At 39.4% G+C, this 6000-nt stretch overlaps 1 protein-coding gene across 3 annotated transcripts in view; it reads right to left on the reverse strand.

The window, feature by feature from the left end:
- Positions 1-6000, reverse strand: part of USH2A (usherin) — a 389400-nt gene that overhangs the window by 126728 nt on the left and 256672 nt on the right. The window lies entirely within an intron of this gene.

Below are 6000 nucleotides of genomic sequence, written 5' to 3' on the forward strand. Positions count from 1 at the left end.
TGTGCGTCATCTAGTCCAACCCTCCTGCCGAAGCAGGGTCACCTACAGTAGGCTGTAGAGGACCTTGTCCAGGCGGGTCTTGAATATCTCTAGCGAAGGAGACTCCACAACCTCCCTGGGCAGCCTGTTCCAGTGCTCCGTCACCCTCAGAGGGAAGAAGTTCTTCCTCATGTTCAGACGGAACTTCCTCTGCTTCAGTTTGTGCCCATTGCCCCTTGTCCTGTTGCTGGGCACCATTGAAAAGAGCTTGGCCCCATCCTCCTGACACCCACCCTGCAGATATTTGTAAGTATATATTAGGTCCCCTCGCAGCCTTCTCTTCTTCAGGCTGAACAAGCCCAGCTCCCTCAGCCTCTCCTCGTAGAGGAGATGTTCCAGTCCCCTCATCATCCTTGTAGCCCTCCGCTGGACTCTCTCCAGTAGCTCTTCATCTTTCTTGAACTGGGGAGCCCAGAACTGGACACAGTACTCCAGATGAGGCCTCACTAGGGCAGTGTAGATGGGAAGGAGAACCTCCCTCGACCTGCTGGCCACACTCATCCTAATGCACTCCAGGATCCCATTGGCCTTCTTGGCAGCCAGGGCACACTGCTGGCTCATGGTTAACCTGTCGTCCACCAGGACACCCAGGTCCCTCTCCATAGAGCTGCTCCCCAGCAGGTCCGCCCCAAGCCTGTACTGGTGCATGGGGTTGTTCCTCCCCAGGTGCAGGACCCTGCATTTGCCTTTGTTGAACCTCATCAGGTTCCTCTCTGCCCGACTTTCCAGCCTGTCCAGGTCATGCTGAATGGCAGCACAGCCTTCCGGTGTGTCTACCACACCTCCCAGTTTGGTGTCATCAGCAAACTTGCTGAGGGTACATTCGAACTCTTCATTCAGGTCGTTGATGAAGAAGTTAAACAAGGCTGGCTATATTGCTTTAAAGTTGTCAGTGATATCCATTCCATGCAGCTGAAATCTTTCTCCTGCATATTTTAGTCATAGCCTATTTACAGAACAATCTGAATTTAGCAGCCCACTGTCCGGCTTCTGGGCTAATGAAGAACAGAAGACAACTATAAAAATAGAGCTTCATTTATTTGTGTTTGCTCACTTGCATACGCAATTTAGTAGTCAATTTGAGAAATAGCTACTAGAAAAGTTTATCACTCTGTAGCAATAAATGATAATTTTCTGCCAAGAGAGAGTGCAGACTGCAACTCTCGAAGATCCTGTGGACAGGAAACTGATAACACTGCTCAATCTGTAGCATGGAACACCAGTTTTCTCTGCTGTAGCTTCTTCTATACAAAGAAAAGGATGGCAGGTGAACTGTAAATGAAGTGATTGTCATCTCTGAGGGTAACAACAAACATGAATGATAATAGAATTAAAAAGCATACAACCCTTCCTCAGTCAGAGAATTCATGAGAAAACATGAAAAAGAAATAATCATAGAATATGAATGACACGATATTAAATCAATATGCAAAAAAAAAAAAGAAATTAGAAAGAAGAATGACAGTTTGGTGCTACCGAATCACCATGGCCCTTCATTTGTAGCAGGCAACATATATAACATATATTAAGAGAGAAGTCAATGAAATCATCATAATTTTTTATTTTTCTCATTTTGCATCTAGTCAAATTGCAGGAAGCTTCTGTAACTGATCTTATCAGGAAGAAATAGCATGGCACAAGAAATATATGTCATTGAGGTACTTGTTTCATCCAACCAGGATGAAACCATTGTCTTATAACCAAACACCAAAAAGAAAAGACTTTCCTTTCCTCTTGAGAGAAAAGGAAGGATTAAGTACAGCTCAGGCCAACTTCTATCTTGAGGAAAGAATGACAGGAAATGGCTGTAGCTTCTTGTTTTCTCAGTGGTCCAGTTGGTGGCATTGGCCAGTGAGGGAGCGCAATACAGGCAAACATGCTTCAGCAAGCCTCCAGTTAAGCCAGTAATCAGGGCTACATCTGTCTTCCCCAGGCCAAAGCCCTCAAGGGAGAACCACAGCAATGAAAGGGAAGTCTTCCTATTGGAAGTTAAATGGGCAAAGTTGGAAAATTTACATACTACAGTTAATTTAGTTCAGTGTACCCAGCCACATAATGCTTTTCCTACACAAAGAACTCTTTTAAATAATTATTCACTGTGCAGACAAGCCTCTTTCTCAAGCCACTCAACCTAGCTACTTTCCTGAATGCCATATCAGTGTGAAGTGTGAGATTGAGGCAGCACAGCAATTGCAGACCTCGCAAGAAAAGGAAACAATTTCTTTCATACTTCTGTACATTAGGGCATAGCAAATCTTGTGTAACAGGAATAATGTTCATGGCATTGGCATATACTAAATAAACGTCTTTTGCCGTTGCTGAATACCTCCACTTCACTTTGGCATTTAATCAGCCACAAAAGCAGTTTATTGCACAGTATACTCTGCTACCATGAACATTATCAATTCAGCAAATATTAAAAAATATCATGCAGGTGTCACAGAAATGGGTACTTTAAAAATTATTGACAGCTTTACACTTTCTGTTGCACAAAAGAAAACAAACTAAATGTTATGGAGAGATATTGGTTCATTCTCATTAAAATTAAATGTTAAAGGAGCACAGACACGTCAGAAGTGTTTATGCCAAGAGAGACCTGCTGTGCTGATATTATCCTCCCTCCAGACTGAAAGCTTTGGTCTATGAAAATAAGCTGTATACTCAAGTGAGTACTATCTTGGAGCACTTTGAATTGTCCACATCCTCAAATCATTTATATTGATTCTATGACTAAATAAAGGAATGGAAATATGTTTCTCTTTTTTTGTAAATTCTCTCCATTTTCAATAGAAGTAAATATTTGTGCTCATGGTTTAGGGATTGGTTGCACTGACAGCTGAAAGCCTCGATTGATTTGCAGCTCTGGCTTGGTAAAGGAGCCTCTCGCTAATCTTTCCCACAGTGCCCTTCCAATATTTTCCGCTCTAACTTGGGACGACAACTCTCTCTAGGGCAAGAGGTGATTAAAATCTCCCTCCCAAAGAGACAGGTTGTTTTCCATTCTCTGCTTAAGAGTTGCCATCATAGACACTGAATAAAATAAGAACATTGTACAGCAAAAGCTGATTCCATAAATTTTATTTGAATACTATATAGGTGACATATGAACTGCAGGTGTGGTGGGCTTGATCTGCTCAGGAAGGAAAGTATGCCTTTCTGGGACTCTTGTCAGAGTTTAAAGGCACCATTGTAAAGCAATCCCAAAGCAGATCCATCCTATTTCTACACCGGAAAATTTTTCAACCACTAAGTGGCAATCCTTGTACAATACTTCACAGTCATTCCGCCTGTGCAACCAGCGTACTTCTGAGCTGAAGGGACACAAGGGGCTTGCAGAGCAGCTATTCAGATCTACAACCTAGTTTGAAAGAGCAGGGCAAAAAACCCAAATGCTTTTTAAACAGGTGCCACCTTGTTCTTCTTATATTCTCCTAGTACAGAACAGTAAACACAGGCCACAATACAGCCTCAGCACCATGACACAGCTCACTGGGTGGTCTCAGAGTCTTACTACTCTGATGTGAACTAGCCAGAAAACTGAAGAGAAGGAAACACCACCTCCACTAGCAAGCTAATCCATTTGACAGACCTATAAGAAGACTGTCAAGTAAGACAAAATCCTAGTCACTTCCTTTGGTGCTCCCATCTGCAAACAAGCAGAATGCAAGAAAATCACTGGGTGCAGCAAGCCTGGTCCATAATCTCTTCAGTTATGAAGTGCAATGAAGTCTTCTGCATCTATAAATTTGCTTTATTTTTTTTGAAGATAAAATAAATAATATCAAAAAATAATAATAAAAGCTAAAAAAATAAATCCCTTGCTGTCCCAGGCAAGTAAGAGAAATTATAAGATTTTTACGTCTTAGAATCTTAGAAATCAAAAGCAAAGTAATGTGTCAGCCATGGAATACCCTCTGCACAGGAACTGTACCAAGTATTCCCAACTCTCCCCCGATTATGATGACTATCAAATTAAACAACACTAAGTAAAATAAACTACTAGATAAATCAGAAGAATTTATGTCCATAGCAGCAAAGGATATCAATGTAATGTACACTGAGCGAGAGAGATACTCATAAGAGAGTATATTTGGAAAGGCATATACAGAAGTCACTTGTCTCGATTAGAAGCTGACACTTTCAATTATTTTGAACATTTTAACGTAAAAATTTAAAATCAAGAAGAATGAACAGTAAAACTGAGTCATGGAAATAAAAACATTCAGGTTTCAGCATCTTGGACAGAAATTAGTCTTAACAGACCTAACATATATATGTCTCCAGGTGGAAGAAACAAGCCTGAGACTACAAGAGCAGCAGCGACACAAAACGTGACCACCGCTCATACAGTAGGTCATACAATGTAGACATTAAAGGGCTTTAAAGAGCTTTGAATGTTAATGATAGACTGGGGAAGAAGGAGCTAAAGAAAGCATTTGAATTCTTCAGCAAGAAAGGAAAAGAATTTAAAAAGCATTGTTATATCGAAATTAAATTATTACAAAGACCACACTGCCTGATCTCAGGTTTCAGAAGAAATAAATGATCAAGCTGACTTTCAGTATTGGTAGATTACTTATTCTTGGAGCTGAGCAAAAGACAATAAAATTACAACTGAGCACACACCTCTGATCCCAAGAAAAGACATCAAGTAAAGAATGACAAGACCTCTGATAACTCACAGGCTTTTAAAATTAGGATTGGGTGTTGACTGCACTTGGAGAAAGAAAAAGTATGGGTAAGATATAAAATTATTATGCCCTTATCACATTAACTGAAGCATTAAAGGTTGCAGTGACATCTTCTTTGTGCTCAGAGTTGAAGCCAATATGTAAAAGCTCATGCGATAAACTGTAGGCATGTGTGTAAGCATGCCATAGAACTAGAGCTACTGTTTACTCAGCATTGCTTCTTCTGGTAAATCCATGAACAATACTTTGCTATAAATTGTGGTGGATATTAAGATATATCTACAGAAGCACAGAGGGCAGAGTCCTGGAAGTAGATTGTCCAAATCTTCAATAAGCAGTCTGGCAATTCATCAGAATTACTAGTGGTCAATCATTCTTAATTCTTACGGTAACCATTGTACTCATACTGAACTCATTTGCTATTAATGTGGAGATAACACACAATTCCTTAGACATTAAAACATAATTCTAAAAGCTCAGGATTTTTTTCTCTAATGGTGAACAGCTTTTTCCATAGCCTAAATTTATGTATGAACAAAGCCAAAAAAATCAGCATTGGTTTACTGCTTAAATTCATACCCTCAGACTATTCAGAGTGCATTGGTAACACCACTCTGTTTAGCTTTTGAAAATACAATGTATACCAAAAATAATAAATCTAACAGATGAACTTCAATCTTATGCTAATGTCCTTTGTTTTGTGCTCTGGTGAGCAAGCTACTGTACCAATACTTTTGGCATTAGTACAAGACTGAATCCATGGAAGCATGTGTGTATTTACACAAAAGAGGCTTCTAAGCTACAAAAATCCCTCTTGTTTGGTTACACTAATTTCCCTTGAATGAAGTTTGTATGCAAGCCAAAACAATGGTAGTTATCCTGTCCTCTAGAGTTCATTCCCAACAGAATGATGTGAATAATTGAAAACTTCGTAGGTAGTCTTGTAAGACTCCACTTTCATAAATCAGGAGAACCACAATGGTATTTTTTTCTTCATTAGCTATTTTTAAAAAATCTGATAATTATATAAAAAAATTAATTGCATTAAAAAATCTTTTTACTTCTTAGCATTTTAATGAAGTCTTGAAATTTTGGAGAAGGTAGTAAGTCATTTTCTGATCTGATTAGGGATTCAAGTTTAATACTCAAAATACATCAGGTGTGTAAGGAAGAAAATGAACTGGAGTATAATGCCAAGAGGTTGTTGTAAAGGAAAGAAATGGAATGGAATCTAACGCTTTTGAATGAAAGGACAGACACTAATTATTCA

The sequence above is a fragment of the Opisthocomus hoazin genome, chromosome 2 (assembly GCF_030867145.1).
Source record: "Opisthocomus hoazin isolate bOpiHoa1 chromosome 2, bOpiHoa1.hap1, whole genome shotgun sequence".
NCBI lineage: Eukaryota > Metazoa > Chordata > Aves > Opisthocomiformes > Opisthocomidae > Opisthocomus > Opisthocomus hoazin.